General features: G+C 39.3%; 1 long non-coding RNA gene across 3 annotated transcripts in view; it reads left to right on the plus strand.

Moving 5' to 3' along the window:
* Window positions 1-22,694, plus strand: part of LOC137479803 (uncharacterized) — a 263,839-nt gene that overhangs the window by 89,376 nt on the left and 151,769 nt on the right. The window lies entirely within an intron of this gene.

Below are 22,694 nucleotides of genomic sequence, written 5' to 3' on the forward strand. Positions count from 1 at the left end.
AGCAGCAAAAGATTTATCTGAGGCTTCCAATGTAAAGCCTTGTAAATTAGTACGAAGATCTAAAAAATCAGGCCGCCGCTGTATTGGGAAGCAATGGAGCTCTCTTAATATGGGGATATAGGGGTAATGTGATGGAAAGACTTAGATGCAGCATGTAGTCTAGCAGTTGTATTCTGTACTCCTCACAACCAGAGCAGTGGCTGGAAGTCTAGCGGGCAAATAATTATAGTAATCAAGTCACGATGAAACAAAGGAGAGGCTCTTATTCCAGCAACTGGCCAAGGGAACAAAAGGTTGCCTGGCTGGATTCCTGAAGGAGAGTGGGATTTGCTACGTAACGCGAGATATAAACTTTGATGTATTTAAATTGTTTTACAGACTTGTTTGCTTTTACTTTTTAAATAACTATTGACCAAAAATGAACTAATAGTTGGCCATCAATCTAGCTGATTAAATCTTGGGCAGCAATAAATGGAAATCTGCTAAAAGTCAGGGCTTGATTCAAGTCTTATATACTTGCCAATATAAAAACAATATGTGTTGAAATCCTTTTGCACTGTACTTAGTCTGATGAAGCAAGGAATAAAATTCTTCACAATTTTAAGGCTAGAAAGTAGCAAAGTTTTCTGTCATGGACTTTTTTGGGAGGCACAACTCTGGCTCTGTCTTTGTGATCTGCAGCTAAGAGCAGGGTGTGAAGAATGCACTTTGCAGCCAGGTGGACCACAGTCTGTGTGTGTGTTGCAGTCCCCTGCAGTTAGTGAGGCTTTATCCATCACAAAAAAAGCTTGGCCAGTCCCGCCTAATTTATGCTGAATATGTGATGCAGCCTCAATATATTTTGAGTTAAATAATTCAGAAATCTGCCTGGCATCCGCCTTGTCTGTTTTGCACGTGGGATGAGTCTGGACATGTGAATATAAGAGGGACATGAGGATGGTCCAAGGGTCAGTTCTCTTCCAATTGGTAAACCTGTGTCTTAATCTCCATTTTGCAGGAAGGGAAGGTGAAGCTTAGAGAAATGAAGGCCCAGTGTAATGGAAATCAATGGTGAATAAATGGAAGATTGTATCTGGAGTGGGGGGTGGGTGTGGTAATCTGCCCCCAGCAATTTCCTCAGGCTAAAAAATGAAGTTTCTCTGAAAGAAGAAACCTCCTGATGGAGATCCAGGTTTTGTTTTGTTCTTTACTTAGGATATTGCTTAGCTTTGAGTGGACTTGCCTCCTGCTTACTGGGCTGCTCTTGAACAAAAGTCTGTTAATGTTTGAACATGGGTGGAAATGCTGGGAAGTATTATTGGCCCTTTGCCTTTACTACTGTGTTATTTTTAACTTGCATAAATTTAAAAATCTTTAAATAAGGGTGAGGGAGTCTTATCCTTTAACTGAAAGTGCCAAATTACTTATTGCCTTATTGCTTCCATCATGATTCTTCTGGCTGCATTCGGGGTTGCTTTTTCCTGCTCAATCAAATTTTCCTGAATTTTCTCTTTCAAAAGGAAGGTTCTTATGAAATAACCTGGATTTTTCTGTGAACTGTGACTGGTCTTGAAATTCTGTGATATATTTGGATCCAATCCCATACATCAAATACTGAGGAAGCAGCTAGCAGAAACACTTCTTGAAAAAATTAGGAGTAATAAAATTACTGTATCCACACTATTCCTAGGAATCCAAACAAGTTTGGCTGCCTGATCTCTAATGCTCTAGATTGGACCACTGAGACTTTGATTTGGCTGTTTTAAAACCGGTAATGTTCATATGTAGCAAATGGAGTTTCTACCAGTGCAAAATCTGTCCTCCACTTTTCAACTTTACAGAGAGATTTCATCTTTGTGCCTTTTTTTCCTCTGGGGAAAAAAAACCAACCCCATTTGAGGGGGGAAAATAGAGATAAGAAAGCCCATGAAGAAATACTATTTCTAAGTAATGTACTTTTTTCAATGACAGCTTAGTATTTTTGTTAAACGGCACCACTTTCAGCTTTCAAAAAGGTTTAGCCAACAGTGCTTGCACTGCTTTCGACAAGGCAAACCTTGCCCACCTGTTATAACCTTTAGGTCATTCCAATCATGTTATTTCTCCCATAATGCCAGAAGTAATGGAGTAGGCAGGAAGTGAAAGTAGAAGTTATACAGCACTGCTCTCCTGCCTTTTGTTTGCTTGTCTATAACTACCTTAAACTACTTCCTTCTCATCATTATAACAATGGGATGAAATGGTTCTTTATAAATGGCCATGAAGTAAAGGCAGGCTGCAAAGGCTTCTGTAACCTATTATTATGACCTTTCTCTCATCAGTAATTGTTTAGCAATTTGTACCTGAAAAATCCAAGCTGTCTGTAATGTGCCACACAAGGTGTGGTGAAAGGGCTTTGGAGACAGCTGGAATAATTATTAAATACCGATGTGGTACAAGGCAGTGAGTCTAAGCAGCATGAAAAGGCATCAGAAGGTTGAATAATGAACTGACCTTAAAATGCATTAGACCCTGGATTGTTTTGGTGAAATAAATGTGTGTGATTTAACACAGAGGGTGTTGATGCTGTGCTTAGATTCACTTCATTAAGAAAAAAAAAAACAGAACAACAAAACAAAGCCTGAAAGAAACCTGGTGTAATTCTGCCATAAGTATCTGTAACAGATACGAGACTCCATGAAATCTTGGTGTCTCACAGAACTGGCAGGAGGATAAAGTCCTGAAATACCCTCATGCTTTACTCCTGAGCTACAGGGTCTCTTGTAAGCACCATTTCGGTATCACAGCCCACCTATTTGTTTAGATTAAAGCTGTAAGCAGCCTGACCTTCTCCAAACTCCTTCAATTGATCTCTGGGGCAGAAGCTTTATTGGTATTTTTTTACTAACTTTTGAACATGGCAAGTAATAGAGTTGTCCTTGTGACTAGGGATGAATCAGAGCCAGACACTGTAGGGATAGGTGAGTGTAATGCAAGATGAATATCAGCAAGTGTCTGTGGTCTATGGAGGCTGCTGGGCCTGTGGGAGTGCAGTGATTGCAGTGAGATCTTTTGCTTATGCTTTGGAATTGAAAAAGAAAACTTTTGAAGTGTCCAGTGTTTGCCTTGAGCCGGATTGTTTGTGGTATTTTGCCCAACTATTCCTTGTCCTAAGTCTGGCCACCCACTATTTTGTGTAGTTTGTCTTTTGCTGGCCCTTTTCCCAAACCCGTTAGTGTTTGCCCAGCGAGTGCCAAAGCTTTCATTCTTCCTTCCCTGAATGGCTCCAAATTTGCATCTCCTGCAAACAGCCCAGCTGTTAGAGTCACACTCACAGTAAATGGCTGACACACTATTTATACACACTTCTTCTTCGGTAGCAACTTGCTCTGTGTTTAGGTGGGGAATATAATATTGCTTGACTTTATTTTTCACACTCCTGTTTTTAAAATTCTCCCTCTTACAATATTTTGACAGGTTTTCCTAGTTTTTTGGCTTTGGCAACAGCAGATATTGGCGTATCTTTTAGTCTTTTCTTTTTCCATTATGATTTTGAACACAGTCTGGATGGTTCACAAGGGACATCAGCGCACAGAAGCAGCCATGAAGATGGGAAGAATAAGTGGCTGCCAAGCAAGCGGTGGTGCAGGGAACTGCCTTGTGTGCCCTCTCCTGGCTGGAAGCAGCCGGCTCAGGCCGGCACGCCATGCTCCTGGTGCTGCTGGCTGCTCCAGCAGGTCAAGCAGCAAGAGATAATGTAGGGATTTATGCCACAAACAAGACTAGGCTCTTCCTCTGTAACCTCAGCTATTGTCACTGCCTGTTCCTCAGTAATGCTCAACACTTCCTGCCCCCCGGGCATGTCTTTTCCGACCTGCTTCCTTCAGCTCTGTCCCTCTACGTTTGGCAAGAAGCTGCTAGAGGCAGCTGGTGGGGGCGTACGAGGCCTCCTCGGCGCTGGGCTGTGGTTCCTGAGATCCTGCTCTCTGTGGGTGCTGGCATCCCCTCTCCTGGGACAGGAGGTTCTGGGCTCTGGCTTGTCCCTCCTGAACTGGGATCGCTATAGTTGGATGCATTGTGCACTTGCCACCTCCAGCCTCATTCCCAGGGGCTTTGCAGAACTTCACCTGGGTTCTTATGTGTCTTTTCCAGCTTGCTCCCTCCTCTTGCTTCTCTGGGATGACAAGTCCTTAAGACCTTGTTGTTCAATGGCTACAATGTGGTCATGTGCATCAATAAATGGACAGTCACTCTTTTATTCTTTGTTTTATGGTGACTGTCAGATGTTAGTGTTCTGGGTACAGCTCTGGGCCTTGAGGTGAGATGCCAGACCTGCTGTTGCAGGTCCCCATGTAAGGACTTTTTACTATTCATTTTACTAGCACAGTTGCTGTGATGTTTATATATTTGTTTAGTTCTTTGGAGAAAAAAAGTTGTATTTTTGTACACTAGCATATTATGTAATATAACCTAGTCTGCCCAATGTTGCATTGCATTCGGCAAGGGAGGAGCCAGATAAATGTGCAAACTGAGCAATACATATGTGAGTAAAGCAAACCTCTGCTTTCTCTCTTTCCCTAGTACCTTGTTTATAAACCTTTTACACTGATTTCTTTCTGCTTTTAAATCCTAAAGGAGTGATGATGGTGAAGGACTTTCTGCTAAAGAGAAACTGAGGCCCTAATCCTGAATTTTTTTTTCCTTGGCCTTTAATTTAAAATGAAGAATGTATATCAATCTTAGCAAGATCAGAGGACAATTTATCATTTGGATGAGTCCACTAAACCACTTTTCAGTAAGATAGTACTTTTCTTTCCTGCACAAATGCAGTAAGAGCTGTCCATTTAGCTAGGTTGTTGTTTGACCTGTTTTAGTTTGTTTCCAGTTCATTAAAAAATGGTGGAGAGAGGCCCCCTATTTAATTTTAAATTTGTGTAGGAATTTTGATGAATTCCTTGAAATTCAGCAGCAAGCTTAGTTTTTAAGTTAGACATTAAGAGCATCAAATTAAGCTGTCAGCATATGAAGTGATACAGAAGAAGATGTGTACAAGTACGAGCACAAGAACATGAACACACACAAGCATCTCTTTCCTCTCTGTGCTGACTGGGAAGTCTGAACAGCAGAACTAGAGGCTGGGAATTACATTTTAGTAATTCTTTTCTAGTTATGTCAGATTTCTAGCATGCTATTAGAGACATATGTGTCATCCTCACCATCACCCAACATATCATTGCTGTTTCAAACTGTTACCAGAGCTGTTGACACAGAATATTGTGTCTGTCGACAGCTCCAATTAGTTGGCGTGTCTGACTACTGACAGCACAGTCTACTTTTGTTTATGAAGACGGTGTGAGCTGTATCTCACTCTCACAACCTCCAGTGGCAGACAGATGGATAGAACTATATAATCATCAACGGAAGCGGGTGATATTCTGTCTTCACAAATCATCATGTGGAGCAGAACCAACGGCCTTTTGTCTGCTTTCAGAAATGACTGCAAGATTCCTCCCATCTGTCAAGTTATGAGGATGAATATGTATAAAATACATCAGATATATATGCGGGGTTTTGTATTGTGGGGTTTTTTTTGTTTGATTGGGGGGCGAGGGGGGGGAGGGGGGAAACTGCTTCTTAATTTTCACCAGATGTTAGCTATGAGACATGGAACAGTAGAGGGAGAAGCACAATCATTTTCTCTCAAATTGAACTTTCTTGAGGTTTGTTTTTTTTTTTTTTTAAAGGAATGGACCCAACCCCTCATCATTTGCAAGTGTGGAACCCCATTGATTTCCTAAGGTCATACAATTGCAACTGAGCACAGAATTTAGTCTAATGCTCTCTTTACAAGTATTTAATCCTCTCTATTGTGTGATTATAAAATCTTAGCAGCTGCCCAACCAGCGATGTACTGATTTTCATTTAATAGCAGTTACAGATACAAACTATTTTCAAATACACAGCTCCAAGTTGCCGAGTGGTTCCTCAAGCACAGTGTACACTGAGTTCAGGGAGTGTTTGTTCTGAGAATAGACACCCACCCCAAGTAGGTAAGTAGTAGAGATTAGACTCATTCATTCAAGCAAAATACTTTAGTATTTCTAAAAATTTAATATTTCTTAAAAAGACCTAAAAATTAAGTGTGACATTTGTTTTCTTAAGAATGATAAGATTAATTGCTATATGCAGATTTTTGTCTTTAAAGAAACAAGGCTTTTCCTTAGCACATCAGAGCATCAAGATTTTCAATAGAACTTTTGTTGTAGCTAAGAAATTCTCATAAAGCAAACAAATGTGCACTTGAAAGTGAAGGGGAAATCAGAATATGAATTGTATTTGTGCATATATTTCTCAGCCTAGTTTTCTGCTCTGTGGTGTATAATATTTTTCAGCTTTCCTCTGTTGTAACACATACTTTAATATTTTAGTGCTGATCCTGACTGCTAAAAGTTAATTACTGTTTATTGCTGAATGAAGTGGAAGTAGAATTTGAGTTTTATGCAGGAATTAAAGAATGGACATTCACTTATTTGCTATATTTCATATAGCAAAAGAATAAATGCCATTTCCTTACCCTTGTAAGAAATGAATTATAATCTTGGTAAAATGTTCAAACTTTCCTTGCAAAATTAGCAGGATCTGCTGTATAAAATGTAGTATACATTTAAAGAACTAGACAAGAAAACTGACAGAAAACGTTTTTAATTTTGTATTTTACTTCAGGATCAGATTGCTACCAAGGCAATTGGAACAAATCTAGTGATAGCCAGGTTAGTTTTGATTATTCCCCACTTTTTTTTCTTTTCCTCTGCTCTGTGTCCTTTGCAAAAATAGTTACTCAGTGGGTAAAATTTAGCTGGTAGCATGAAACTGCCTATTAGATTCTATGGATCTTCAGAGTAATCTGCTGGAGCTGGAAAGAAAACAGAAGTTTCATTATGACTGATTTCACATCCCTATTAATTCCATAGGCCTTTTCTCCATTAGTAAAAAGAACTTAAAACTGGGGAGGAATATTACTGCTTGGGATACAGGCTAGTTCCCAGTCTGTTCAATGCAATAATTATAATAGGTAAATCAATAATATGAGAACATTGTATTTTGTTTAAAACTTAAAATTTTCCCAAAGATGTGTGGTTTTGAGTTTTGCAAACACTCAAGCCATAAGACTGTATGGGTTAAAATACCTTTGGCTTGGAACTTTTTAGAAATTGAATTTAAAATTGACATGAAATCATAGTAGCACTCTAATATCTTTCAGTTGTAGATGAGTAATGATATAGTGAGATTAAGCTGCACACTGAAATTCAGCTGAAATTTTGAAAATTCCTGAGCAGGCCACAGCATAGACATATTGAGACATTTGCTGAACTGCTTGAGTTCCAAGGAAATTCATCATGAGCTCCTGGCTAATCTAAGAACAAAAGAACTATCTATGTTAGGTAAATAAATAATTAATTTTTGATTCTTCACTCAACTGTTCTAATTCCTGTGACCCAGTTCTGAAACAGCCAGGGATCCCAGTGAAAGACAGTGTGGTGTTCAAGCGTTTGTTCAAATGAAAACTCAGTATTTAGATCACAGAAAACATGTGGGCTACAGTAAGAGAAATAACCTGTTGACTGAGTCTTGAGTCCCTGACCTTTCTGTTTCGAGGCTGTAAGGACAGAACTATTCAGAGCAAAGATGGGCTGGAGTAGCATCAAATGTGCAACCCCTGGGTCTGTGACTTCATGGACCCTGAGAGCTGCTGCAGAACAGAGGTAACTTAGTGGGAAAGTTCTTTACTCCTGCCAGGACCTGCAGGCTCTTCCCTCCTTCCCTGCCTTGCATAGCAGCAATAAGGCACATCTGGCTCAGAGTGAGCCCCTTCTGGGATTCAGATGCTGGAGAGGTTCATGGGTGACCTTACCCAGCCACAGGAAGGCGACTTTTATCTTAACTATCACATTCATGAGAATATCACTAGGAGAGCTGCTCAGTCTTCTGGGACATTCTTCTTCATTCCAAACACAACTCCTTTTCTCATAATTTTTCCATCTTGTTGTCCCTAGTACCATATTTTGCAGATTGCTGGATTGCCAGCCCCAAGGCAAGTTTTGTTATTTTATTTATTATGCTATGTTATTCTTAATTTATTTTAACTTTAAAAAAGGAAAAAAAGTATCAGTACTCTGAAGAACAAGTGATGCCTCTGTCTACTGAAATAGGAACAGAGTTACTTAAGTAGTGATGTTTATGCCCTTGAACTGAGCTGGAATTTGACTGGTAGCTGAGGACCCAGTAACACTTAGGTAGCCATTGCCCAGAAGAGGCATGGCCAGATACAGCCCCTGTTGCCAAACAGAATAGGCAAACCAGATAAAAGAATGGGGTTTAACCCTTTTTTACATATAAGAATTGAAGCACTGGATATTGGATTACTTATTCGGGTGTATGGTATGAAATAAATTTTTACCTCCTGTATTCCTGTATGTGCCTTAACCACAAATTATTCCTCAGGCAAACTCACCTGTCATTTTGGTAGTTAATTTAGATTTTCTCCTGTGGTAACTTCTACAAGTTTAAACTTGTTCTGAGAACATTTCAGAAAGGACAAGTTGTTGCAGATCCATTCTTAAAGGAGGGGGGTATGTAGGACCACCAGCTGTTAGAGTTTTTTACTTCAAGGAAGCATGAGTGTTTCTCTTATTTAGACCAGTGTGATTGCATTGGAGATATTTCTTCTAGAAGCAAATTTTGTATCCCACAACTTTATGTTAAGAAAATGCTTTTGTTTGAATAGAGATTAAATTCAAAATAGAATAATAGAATTTTTCTTCAATTCCTTGCAAATGTGGAACCAACTCCTGGCTGCTGTAGTTGGCTTGTAAACAGTGCAGTTTCAGCCAGAAAGAATTATTGCTCATGTCTAATGGAAAACACCCCTTGTAGTTAGGTAAATGAAAAGGAATATCTCCATTTTGTCGGAGGAAACAGAGAGATATTTTTACAGAGCTGCACCCAAGGCTCTGCATGTTCAGAGGGCCAAGTTCCTTTTAAATTGAGTTAAAAGACAGTTCTGTATTGAGACCAGCAGCCTGTGCCACTGTTTATATGGCAAAAAAAAAACAAACCAACAATGTACAACAAGTTGTTTTTTTGTCTTATTTTGCCTGGCTTGCTGTTTTGCCAGGTGCTAATCCTACAACCTACCTTAAGTCTCATAGTCCTTCTCCTATTTTTCATTGCAGGATAACAAGTATCTTGACTGTAATCTATTAATTGAATTGAATAAACTTGTTTCCCTAGCAGTGAGAGCATATTGTTTGCACACAGTGTCATCCCAGGCCCTGCAGCTATCGAAAGATTGCCAGATATGTTTATTAAACCCCCTGAGCTTGGAAAGAACACAGAAAACTGTCATCTAGAGCAATACGAAAGTGCCTATCTCAGCTGGGGATCTGGCTGTTATGAATAAAGGAAGAGTTTGTGGTAGAGTTTTGAGATGTAAAGAGAAAAGGCTTCCCTATGGTGCAAATGTGTTGGAACCCTCAGGCGAGAAAAAAAAATAGAATTGTTGCTGGCAGTACAATGTAATTATTGAGTTAGGCTAGAGCAAGGCCTGCGAGCTTCTGAGGTAAAGGCCTGGTGACTTTGTTTTTTTTTTTTTCTCTTCCTTCTCCCCCAAATCGGGACAATTAAAATTTTGCAGCTCCAACTTTTTTCTTTTCTCCTTCTTACTAGTAATTGGACTGCAAATATCTACCAAATTTCCAATAATTTTGTGGGATGATAGGTTTCAGAGTTCCCATTTTGAATCTGCTTCCTTTCCTGTTTGCAAACTAGTCATTAATGGAAAGATGTAGGGAACAGTAAAACCTCTAAACTATGCATTACTGCAGCTGGACTCTCATCTGTGCTATACCTGGGCTTAACTGAGTTTTTCCCTGTTGACATCAGAATTTAAGCTACATGCAAAAGAGACACAGCTAAATCTAGATTAAATTGTCTCTGAAGAATGTTTACTTCTATTAACATGATATCTCATGTACCTGAGGTGTATTAGATTAAAATATTTCTACATCAGCAACTGCTAAGCTTTTTTTCATCCAATTTAGAGGTTCATAATTTACTGCAAACTAAAAATAGAAGCACAAACCATATTATAAAATTTCTGTTGGTTTGATGATTCCACTTGAAATTAGGATGTGTCTTTGGGGGCTGTTGGTGCTTCAAGGTATTGTTGATGCCTTATACTTCTTTTCCCCAATCCTCTCCATTAATCTTTAGGAAGTCCTTGCTGGCCATCTTGGAAAAAAACACTTCCGTTTCATATAAATTACACTTACAACTTTTGTTGTTCACAAGTACTGTTGTCTTATTTTAGTGCTATAATAGTAATAATATTATCATTATTGTGTATTTAATATTATCATTATTGATTTTTTAAAAAGGAAACAAAAGTCTTATAGTTGCTGATTTTGCAAGCCTGAGGTGCACAGAGTATACCCTCTTAATATTTTATGGGGAGAAGACATGGAAAATGTGTTGTGGTAAATAACAAGTGGTGAGGTAGAACTCAAACAAGGGCAGAGGCTTACCTCTGGTTCCCATCAATTGCCCAAGGCAATGGGGATCTTTCCATTGACTTTGGTGAGCTGTGGATGGGGTCCCACATGTCTATAAACAAAATATGTTGTTGTCATTGATTATTTATGTTGTTGTCATACCCCAAGGCTCCAGTACAGATCTCTGATCCCGTTGTGCTGGATCGTTATTGGAGCACCCAACTAATGCTGCTCCTGAAGCTCTTTCAACCTAAACAGAATGGCTGTTCCATGGAACAGTCCTTTTCTAGAAAGAGTCATTTGATTCACATAATGACACATGAGAGTGACCTGCCTGTGCTTTTGGCTACCCTGGTTCTATGTTACAACCCCTGCTGCTGTTATCAGTAAGCCAAAACTAGATAGAGTTGGGTTTTTTCATTCCTGAAACTTAAGGAAGGAGTTTATGTTTACAGGCATATACTCCCTTACTTTCTGTTGTAGGGGACTCAGATTCTCCTGGCTTTTCCAAGGGGAATGCAATTGTGTGAAATTGCTGTTGTGTTTGCCCTTATCCATAAGGTTTTCATAAAATATTTTTACTGGTCTGTTATCCAAGGAGGACTATTAAAATGTACCTGTAGCTTGTTCTCTGTCTTGTATCTTTTAGCAGAGGCGGGCTTATTTCTTCACATCACTGACTGAGAACTCAGACTCTTGAGATTTTAAGATTCAGGTTTTCACTGCTAACCTTGTAGATAGAAAGAGAGAAGGGATTCTAAGTGCTTGGTTTGATTATGGACCGAGGATCATGGCTTTAGTCATGTTTGGTCATGCAGAACTCAGAGCTTACACTGACTTGGGCAAGAAGTTACAGCTACAAGATCTCTCATGAACATGATATACCCATCACATCCCTCACTATGAACTCCTCTAGGTAGGAGGAAAATTACTAAGCTTTTGTATGCAGTGTTCCTCACCTTTGCTCTGTTTGTGGTGTTTCATGAATGTAGGTTCTGGGGTAGCCATGTGTCTGGCTTCCAGGAGGCATAAAACAGGAATAGGTCTCACTACAGCAGGGAATTAACTCTGTGATGGCATTGTTTGGTAGATAGGAGCTGTGAGGATGTGCTGTTACTCAGAAGTGATGAAGTCCACCTATTTGCAGCCTGACCTGTGCCTCTTAAACATTGTTGCCAAATTTATGTGTTTAACCACATTGTCTCACAAGATTCTTTGCTGATATCGAAGCCTAATGGAAAGGATTAAGTGGATTATTTTCTTCAGTGTTGACTCATACGGGAGATAGTAGCTGTTTGGTTTCAGCAGAACCTCAGAACCCTGTTAGCTCACCAGTCCTCACCACCCAGGTGTAACCTCACCTCCCTCAAAGCCCTCACAGTGCCTCTTGTAAAATAATGCTGGATTCTGCAGGGTTTCTGTAAACCACACAGACTTTCTCCTGAGCCCATGAACAGATGGGAACATGCAGGCCCTTATTATGCTTTTCAAGTGATACCACTAGGAATGTGTTACCTTGGAGCTAAAGCTGCTTTGTTCCATTTATGATCTGTTTGCTGGAGTTTCCCCAGTTTGGAAAATCCCACCAGTTTCCTTCTTTTCTGCTAGTAACTACCTGCTTTGCTGTAATTAACGTGACACAGTCTGTAACTATTTCTCTGTACTCTCCACCAATAAAGGGGATACTCATCTAGGAGATCCAGATGTTGCTTTCAGCTGGCTGCTGGCCTGACATTGAAGGCTAAACAAGTGCCCACAACTTTGTGCCTTATTGGTTTGTTTTCCCCCATGCCCTCTGTGATCTGTGTGTAGGTGCATGGGGACCTGTCTCTTACGAAACATCAGCTCTGCAGTACAAGATGCATTTTCTCTGAGTGCTTGCTCACTCACCTCCTTTCATAGTTTACTTCAGATATGTGATTCAGGCTTCGTCATTTAATAAACATTGTGCTCTAAAATAAGTAGTGGTTAAAATCAGGCAGCAGATTACTAAAGGTGCTTTAATTATGTTTTCACAGTAGTATGAGCTCTGAAAATACTAAGAGACAGCTTTCACTAGGAAAGGTAGTAGTCCTTATGGCTCTTGAATATCTGAGAAGCATTTTTTTTTCCTACCAGGGAATTGAGGAGAAATTCTGTAGCACCATCTGTAGCTCAGGGTTTTGCCTGCAAATATCGATGCATATTACAGCATAAGGAAATTTTCAGTTTGCATAGATGTCATCTTGTACATTTCAAATGATTTTTATATAAATAGAACTTCAACAAGGGTTTGGACAATGCTCTTGGGCACATGGTGTGACTCTTGAGGCTGTCCTGTGCATCGCCAGGAGTTGGGCTCAATGATCCTGATGGATCATTTCCAACTCAGCATATTCCATCATTCTGTGATATGTATATGTATAAATGTTGCTCACCTGAAGCTGGTGGCACGACTCCCAGAGGTTTCAGTGGGTCAGAGCCTTTCCTGGCGTCCCTCTTTCACAGGGGATTTTGAGATTTCAGTTTGGCTTTTGATGGTGAATTGCCCAGTTTAAAACTCTTGAAGAAGGAACATTGTAGAAAAAACATTTTTCAATTAAAGCTTTTTTTCTTTGATGTTTTAAAGTAAACAAAACAGATAAAGTGCTTTATTCCAGCAATAAAAATAAAGTTTTCACACTGTCAAAAAAAAAAAAAAAAAAAGGAAAAAATCTGTAACAATAATGGAATTGCTGTGAAATTGATCCAATTTTTTTAGGTGTTCTTGTAGAATGAAGATGTAGGACTGTCAAAATATTTGTTACCAGCTCTAGATTTCATTCCAGAAATTACATTAGTTTTGCTTCACAGGGTTTTTCAGTTTTACTTTCAGATCTTGGAAAATGAAAAATACCACAATTAGTCTTTTTTAATGCAAAGATCTCTGCATAATACCTGAAAAATATTGAAATATTTTAGGTCACAGGAGCCAAATGATTGCTTCCTGTTATTTAAAATACTTAACTTTCCTTCCAGAAAGTCTTACACTATTTTAGAGGTTTTGCTCTTTTGGTTATGACTTGCTTATCTTGCTGGGGGAGGAAGGATAAACCAAATTAGTTGGATGACTTTATAGTAAAGTAATTTTTTCACAGGTCTTTTACCCAGAATGACAGACTGTGTTCCCTATTACCCCTTTACACAGTTTTCAGTTGTTATGATATTGTATATATGCATTAACAAATAAAGGAATGCATCCACAACAATTATGTTCCTCTTCTGCTTGATTTAGTTGTCAGCATGCATTCACGACTCTGTAAAGTATCTCCTTCACAGCCTTGTCAGAAATACCTTTTTCTCCCCATAATGTCAACTTAGTACAGCAGGCAGGCCAGGTGAGCTTGGCTCACTTTCAGGTTTTGTCTGTCTCTTTATCTGAAATTTTTAAAGGGGGATGTCAGAAGAGGTAATTGCCATAAATTACACACTGTCTGTTGTAAATTGTGATGAGAACATAATTGAAAATTGAGCTGAGAGGCACTTCCTGGATTAGAACCGTGCCAGAGCCAGAGGACAGCCCCAGCAATTTGCGGTGGGCCTGCAAAGTCATTTTTTCCACCCCTCTCTCCAAAAGTGTAATTGATTCCGGTGCTGTACGATTACACTCCTGTGTCAAGGGTTGGCCTGAGGGTCCTGGAGAGGGTTATGGAGATGATTCTGTGGGGCTCACGCAAATAATTGACTTGTTTCATTTAAGTACTGAGTGAGGGGAATACCAGCTTTTTCCAACAGGAGAAGTGGAGCTTGACTGCTTGTGCAGAGATGTCACCGCTCAGAAAGTGACATTGTTCAAGGTTCCCAGGCATTGTGTATGTCTCTAGTATATTTGTGCCTCTCTCAGGCACTGCTCAGGTGGAGATAAGTAGTAGAGTTGGGGGAGGGGGAATAGTTAATTTTACTCTCTTTTCCACCCACTTGTCTCTCCTCTTTTCATCTCAGCTAAATAAAAGCGTGAAACACTAAAGAACAAATCAACTTAAGTAGGTATTATTGTTCACAGCAGAGACCCACTGCTAGAAGAGTTGTGACTGAAATGACAGATACAGAAATCCCTTCCAGGAGAGGAATGAGTTGAAATTTTCTTTGGCCACTAAACCTGCTGATGCTGGCCCAGTTCAGCATCTTTTCCTTGCTGTCCAGGGTCATCCCAGCTGGCAAGAGAAGAGCTCATGGATCTGAATTCCTCTGTATCAGGAGGAATTCAGTGTAGCAACCTTGGCAGGGAACTGACCCACCCAGAGTTCACTAGAAAACAGAACTACTTTGCCCATGACAAATTACAGCCCAGTTCCAAGCTACGAATTTGAAAGTTTGGCCCCATTTCATGGAAGCACTTCAGTCTTGCACAATTTAAACTTTTAGGTACTCTTTTAGATCTGTTTATACCAACTATACTATCAACCCAGGACAACTAAATCTATGAAAAACAAATCACTGTCCTGTGAGGGAATGTTAATTGTCATATTGCATTAAAGAACTGTGATAGAATGGATTTAGTAGAGTCTCTCAGCAGATGGAATTATGAAAAGCTGATGGTACTTTTTTATACTTGTGGCCCATGTGAATATAAATGTATGTATGTGTGTGCACTTAAACAGGAATATTTGTCTTTTAGCCAGTGGTTTTCAGCCTCTACCTCTGAGGAGATTTAAATAAAATTTTTTTCATTGCTTTGGGGAGAAAACCCCCAAGCCTCTGAATCCAACTCATATTTTGAGTTCTTCTCAGCCCATTGAAACATCAATATTGCTACACCAGCCTTTTGTAGATATAATTTGTTCTTGGTATTTCCCAAAAGGGATGACCTTTTTTGTAAAAGCCTGAGGAACTCCTGGATAGGGAATAAGCAGTAGCAAAGAGGCACATTCCTCTGTGCCTGGAATCCTTGGTCCCACACCCCTGGGATAATCTTTACCTAATTTAGGTTCTCAGAGAATTCCCCTGGAACCTGACTTGGGAGAAGAGTGAGGCAGAGAGGCAAGGCTCAGCATGAAGACATACAGTTTTGGACCTGTACATTCCTAGTCCTTTTTTTCATTTCCTGCAGAACTAGAATTTCAGAGACACGATATCTCATGACAATCAGGAAATTAATGTATTAGACCTTTCTATAAATTGTAATGAGTTGCTTTGCATATTTAGAAACAGTGTATTTAAAATATTCCATTCCATGGCAGAGTTTAATTTATGATGGAAGAGGGACAGCTTTACCATGCTTCTACCTCAAACAAAACAGGCATCAGGACTGCTGGGCTAAGTTGAATGTGTACTCTGAGATAGCAAAGATGAAGGGATTTTAGGTAGCTGTAGCTCCTGATGATTGTCCAAGTTCTTTGTTGGCTACTGCACACATGCAAGAAGTGCTGCTGGTGGGTTAGTTACATTACAGACCCAATATAGTGACTGCCTTGGTTTAAAAATGCTGTTTGTAGGAGAGCTGGTGAACTGACAAAATACAAAAACCAAACAAAAGCAAAAACAAAAACAGAAACAATTTTAATGAGACTTTTTAAAGTTGGATTTTTTCCCAACTGTTGACCTTTGCATCTAATTCCAAAATGAACAAAAAGTACCTGGCACATACTTTGAGGGCTTTATGTGGGCTGCCGCAAAGGGGACATGGCCTTGGCCAGCCCCCTTGGTGTGAGCAGCATTCCGTGCTTGTTAGACCTGATGATATCAGGATTTGTTCATCCTGTATATTCAATGGGGTTTTTTGCAGTTGTTGGATTTTGTCATGAATTAAAATATAGCCCTCCAGGAAAAACACCGAGGCACAGGTTTGAGTCCTTGGAAAATTGTTGAGATGCCAGTGAGGTGAGTCTTTGGGTTTCCAAGGACACCATTTCCTTTTTGTTGTGGTTTTCAGACATGTCCCATAAGTACTACAGAACTATTCAAGCTTTGTACAAATAACTGTCACAAATCTGGCACACCTTCAGTTCTCAACTGGAGACTGGAAACAGCAGGTGAATAATTGTGATACTGAGGTACAAACGGGAAAACAGTACTGTCTTATGCTCAGAGGGGAAGGGTTGCACTGATGGGTAATTGATGACCTAATTTTGGGTCAAAGACTTAACAAAGGAGATTTTATGGTTTAAATAGTGGTCAGCATGGTATCTTTCTGCAAAGTTTCTCTGGATTTAAGCACTGATGACATAAATGACTTGGTCTATATTTTATGCCACTGTAGGTCTGACTAGCTGTTTCATTTAATTTGATTGGACTCAGATAGTTAAACAGACAAAGGAGGAGTTAAACTGCCGTACTGGAAAATGTGGAAATTACAGTCTTTTGTTTCAGTAAACCAATTGGTTTTCCGAACAGACAATCCCAGACATTATGTCTTGAAAGCAATACAAAGCAGATTAGATTGTGAAGAAACCTTCATGTCAAATAACCTGCAAAGAAAAAAATCTTCCAAGGGCAACTAGAAAATAATCAAGAGTTTTCTTTTACTTTAAATGCGAGTCAACAAAAATGCACAAAGAAAAAATATTAAACATGTTTTATTTGAATGCATGTTCATGGATTGCAGTCACATTTAGACAAAAAAGTCTTCTAAGAAGCTGAGGTTGATGGCAGGGGATACAGGAGTTTTCTCTTTATCCACAAAGAAAACTACTCTTACTGATGCCGAAATGCTGAGTAAATTAATCTTTTTAATACAGAGGTTTCAACAAATAGATACAAACAGAATGGATATAAAGATTTAAAAAAATGGAAGTAAAACAGGGCATGCAGTTTCCCCCTAATCAATCAGTTATGAATAAAGTGATACAACTCTTTTGCAAACACAGGAAAAAAATGCTACCAAAAGTTCCCTGGTCTCAGGATACCATCTATTTAGCTTATTAGGAAGAAGACTGAGATACAATTGGATGTGTAGTCACCTTCTTGGAGGGAGAGCTGCATTTGAGAACTTGGCTGAAAGAATTTCTCTGCCAAACCCCACTTGGAGTGGGGTAAATTTCTGAGATTTTACGATGTGCAGGTTATACAAGAAGTGTGTCAGACAGGTAATAGTAGTAAACCTTTGTTTGTAGTCCAGGTAATTGTTAAGGTTCTGGGAGCATTTCAGGTTAGGAATGTTTAGCAAGGAATGTTACAAGAGTCAACAGAAAAGAGTTGTAGTGGGACAGATATGCATGTCAGGAGCAAGATTTGTGTTTTTCAGTATCATGGACATTTAGCTGTTGGCATAAAATCCCAAGAGAAAGCTTGGATTTTCCATCTGGGGAAGATGTACAATCCAGAGATTTGTTGGCTCAGTAGGGGATTAACTGAATACAATTCCATAGTCTGTGCTGTACTTTATCTCACACCGTGGTATCTTTTGGCCTTCAAGAGATCTGATTCTTCTCAAAACTGGACTTAAAAACTCAGGTAGCATGATACATGCTCTATATTGCTATTGATTATCCCAGCTGTAACAATAAAATCTGGTTATTAAACCAGCTGTAGGAAGAGCTGCTCTGTCTGGCCCTTCTCTCAGGTGAGTTTAACTGATGGTTTAGGTACCATTTTGTCTTTCAGACCACATAAATAATGGGGAATGACAGTTTCAACTCTAACAAAGTATAACCAGAGCATATAAGACATATGTTTTTCGTTTATTTTTGACACAGGATTTTAGAGAAACTTTTAAATCCTTTAGTTCCAAAAACAGGAAGCTTCACCTGCCATTTTGAACAGCACTATTAATAGCCCTGAGTGAAGTGGTCCTGACTTTTGACAGAGGACAGTGGCTACACATCACATGGATCAATCTGTATGGCCATCCTCTGTGATCAATACTTCATGGTGTCTTTTCCCATAATCCTCTAAATGCCTTTTTAGTATTTGGCTAAGCTTTTGGCACATAGTGTTCACCTCATTGTCTAACTCCAGGCATGACAATTGTTCTCATTTTTTCAGGGAGTTTTCCTCTTTAATTATGGTAAAAGTAGTAATGGGTTACAGGTGAAAATAAGCACACAATTAGCACAGTCAGGCCAGGTTTGTTGGTGCTGACTACTCCTTAATCAGTGGCAATTAACACTGGATGAGTGTTTACTCTAAATTCTCTCAGTGCTCATGTAATTGACCACAATAGCACATTTTTGTCTATAAGGGTGATGAGGGGACTTTGTTACCCAAAAGAGCACTGAGATTTATGGAACATTTTGTGTCTTGTGCAGGTATCTCAAGTTATAAAGCATGAAATGAAATGTAGTAGCTTCAGTACAGGCAGAAAGCAGGTATTTAAAAATCAATGCATTTGGTGTGTAAACAGCTTGACAGTTAAATACCTAAGGCCTGTGGCAGAAAAAAGACCTGAAATCTACAAGTTACATAGACTAGAATGGTTGCTAATTGTGGATATTTGCACTGTCCTGCTTTGTCCCCAAATGTTGTATGAACTTTGGTAATGTGAATTTGTCTTTGTGTCTGTTTCTTTTCTGTTAAAAAAAAAAGGTGGGGAAATAGTGCACGATCGTGTTTCACATGAAAAGAGATGTAGGCTAAACACAGAAGCAAGTTGAGACACTGTGGACACAGTAGCACTGAAGGTGGGTAGTATGAGATGAAAAGGTGGATTAAAGACAGGGATATGGCATTCAAACTCCCCTCTACCCCAGTTTAATTGTTGTGGTTTATTTGCAATTTTCCTATTTAATTGCTTAAAAAAGCTTGTAGGTATGATTGTGAAGTGAGAATTCGTAAAGAGGATTAAAAATAAGGTAGAAGTTCTTGGTTTCCTTCATAACAATGAGCAGGTTTTCAGCACATTTGCCTTCTTTCCTGTTTCCGTGCTGAGGGGCAGTTGTAGCTCACATGTTCTAAGGGGATTCTCAAGTGCCTGGGTGGCACTTTTGGAACTGTGAAATCCAGGTGTTAAAAGTTGTATCTACAACAGCAATATGAGGGTGTTTGGTGCTGGGGACCTGATATCCACACTGTGTGTTTTGGGATAGACTTTTTTTGTTTAAAACTCTCTCTAGCCTGGCCATATTTATCTGAATGTCCATGAACAGTGTCATAAATCTGGGAAAGAATTAAAAATTGAATTGGGAATAATCATGGACCACTTCTTCCAGTTCAGTCTCATGTGAAAGAAAATTTATGTGCACTAAGGTCAGTGTTTTGGGAACTAAAGCACATGAGGACATCAGGAGTTTTGCTTCCTAAAACAAAAGGAAGCTCTTGACCTGAAATGCTAATGCAGATACTGCCACATAATTAGGCTGGAAAGAAGTGATAATACACTGACAGTTAAGGTACTCCTCTCAAGGTTATTTTTTTTTTCAAATATAAACACTGAAACCAGTATATTTAAATATACTGAAGGACCAAAGAGAACAAATAAATATCAGACCACTTTGTGCTGGACACTACAAAGGTATTTAGAGAGGGCCTGCCCCAAAGGCTTTCCAGTTTGAGAGCCTGAAGGGGCTGATTCAATGGAAGGAAGTGAGGATTTACAATTCCTAGCCTTGAAAATTACCTTCCCTGCAGCTTTGGTACTTTTAGTTCAGATCAGTGTTGATGGGTTTAAATGAAACATGAATAAAAGTTCAGCAGCAGAGCTTTACCCTCAAGTCTCCTAGCTTCTAGTCTTGTGAACTGTCTACAACACTACAGTGAACAAATTTATTTGTTTTTTTCTCTTTAGATCTATATTTGTTTTTTAGTCCTTGGCTTTTTATTTTATACCTGTAAATAAATGCATTAAAGTGGTGTGCAACAATGTTTTTAATATTTGGCATGATCATCAGCAAGTAATGGATATCTAAATCTTGTCACTGTGTGTGTAAATGCCTACACTACCATCTGCATGCACTACAACAGCATTAAAAAAAGGTTTCAGCAAGGCAAATACAGGAATTCAGAGGGTAAATAGCAAACAAACACTACCTCTAAGAATTGCCAAGTATAATGCTGTTTATGCTGCTTGGGAGCCCCAGGGGTAGGAGCCAATTCCTTCTTGTGCATAGCATTCACAGAAGTGATCAGCAACTGCCATGGTTCAGGTGGAAGGTGCAAATGTTGTCATCTGAAGAAGCAGCTTCGAGATTTTCTTGGTCTTCCAGTGCAAAAATTCTGCTTGATAATTTATAAAGGGACTATTGATCAATTCTGCAAAGATGACCTGTGTCCATAAAACACAGGCAAGAGCCTGGAAGTTCACGTCAGCAGAAAATCAGACCTTGTGTCCACCAGAAACAGCTGCTTTAAAAGGACTGGGGAGAAAGGGAATGACCACAGTGTAACTGGAATAGGAAGGGGTAGTTATAAATTGTGATAATTACATGCAGATTTTTAAATAGATTTTTATTCTTTGTACACACTGAAGACTTGGAACCTAAATAATCCAGCTTTCATTCCTCAGAAACTGTACTACCCTGGTTGGATATTTTGGCTCTTCACTACTACCCAACAATGTTTCCTGTTGGGTGGTAGCAAACAGCCAAACTGTCCAGCATTGCTTTTGGGTGGGGATTGATAGACACAATCCTCCAGAACAGTGGTAGTACAGGGCTGTTGTTCTGGCTCTACATAAGGTACCAGATTTTCCCATCTACTTGTTTTATTATTTAAAATTTATTTGTAACTAAATGCACAAACAGATTCATTACATTAGCTAATTATCCCTCTCTTTAAATTCAATAGTGTAATGAAAACAGAAGAAACTGTTTTACCTTCCATACCAAAACATAAATCAAACATAGATGTATTTTTCAAATTAGTTATATGTTCAATTTTAATAGGCCCTTTGATACCTCCTCATGAAAGGCATTTGGCCCATGCAGCCTGGAGTGTATTCTGTGGCCCTCTATCATTTGTGGAAGTGTACATTAGTGGAAAATAATAGCAAAAGGCTGCCAGAAGACCTTTTGTTTGTATATATTGTCTTGTTTCTCATAAGAAGGGTTTCCCCACACTTATTTTTTGAATGCATGCTTTGTCTTCATAATAGGAATGCATTCTTTTTTTTTGTTTGGTTTAAGAAATTAAATAGAATAAATTGTTTCTGCTTACGTGTTTTCATGACTTGAAAAGCACTTCAGGACCTACTACAAACTGTCAGAAAAACACTGCAATTAAAATGAGGGTGGAAAAGAGGGTGTTTGGGCTTCGTGCAATTTGCATGATTGACTTTTGAGTTTACCTGTTCTTTGTTATCCCTTTAAACATCCAGTGCTGGTCCCTTCAGTGTGTGCACCCAGCTTCGCCCTTGGAATCACAGAGTATGCAGAGTTGGAAGGGACCCATCAGTCTCATCGAGTCCAACTCCTGGCCCTGTGCAGGAGCTCTGGGACCGTAGGAAATCAAGATATTTCTTTCAGCATGTGGCTTAGGGACAATTATGGCTGTGTGTGTCTACCTCACAACCAGAAATCACCTCAGTTCTCCCTCCTGGCTGTGGGTCATAGCTGCCTACAGGACTGCCAAGTCCAAGTGCTAAAATATCCTTCAGTGGCATTCTGTATCTCTCCGATGGCTTAAAATAGTATATACTTTTAGGTTTTGGTCCTTTTCTCTCTATTCAGATTATAGTCTGTGGGCTCAACTGGATTTTTGAGTTTTTCCTGGAAAACTTGACCCCATTCTAAAGTGGAGGGTGAAATTGTTTTACATAGTCATGGCTGCAGAAGAATCTCAGCCATTCAGAAACTGTGGTAAAATTGAATGGTTTACTAATACTCAGAAGTTTAGGCAGGGTTTCTTGTAAGCAAATTTTTATTTGGGGTTGAGATGTTATGGGAATATGTAACAACAAAAGACATAAAATGTCCCATGGTGTAACTGCATGGGTTTCTTCCCTCTCATGCTCAGTCGGTCTTGTTCACCCAATAACCAGGGCATTCCCAGGCAATTAAATATTGTAAGATACCTCAGTGAACAGCAAAGGCAGGTCATGTCATGGGTGTGTCAGAACAACCACACCATGTAAAACCAAAGATCCCTGTAGTCAGTACAAATTATCTGTCAATTCATAATGCTGAGAGACCAGATATGAGAAGTTAGATCATATAGAGGATCCTGTCCTGGTGCGATGTCTCACTGTGTGTCAATCAGCAATTAAGGGATTTCCTCAGAAATGGAAGACATCCTAGAATTATGAAATACAGATTATGTTCCTGTAACACCCAGAAATCCTGAGGTGTGAATCAGAAA

Source organism: Anomalospiza imberbis, chromosome 10 (assembly GCF_031753505.1).
Source record: "Anomalospiza imberbis isolate Cuckoo-Finch-1a 21T00152 chromosome 10, ASM3175350v1, whole genome shotgun sequence".
Taxonomy (NCBI): domain Eukaryota; kingdom Metazoa; phylum Chordata; class Aves; order Passeriformes; family Viduidae; genus Anomalospiza; species Anomalospiza imberbis.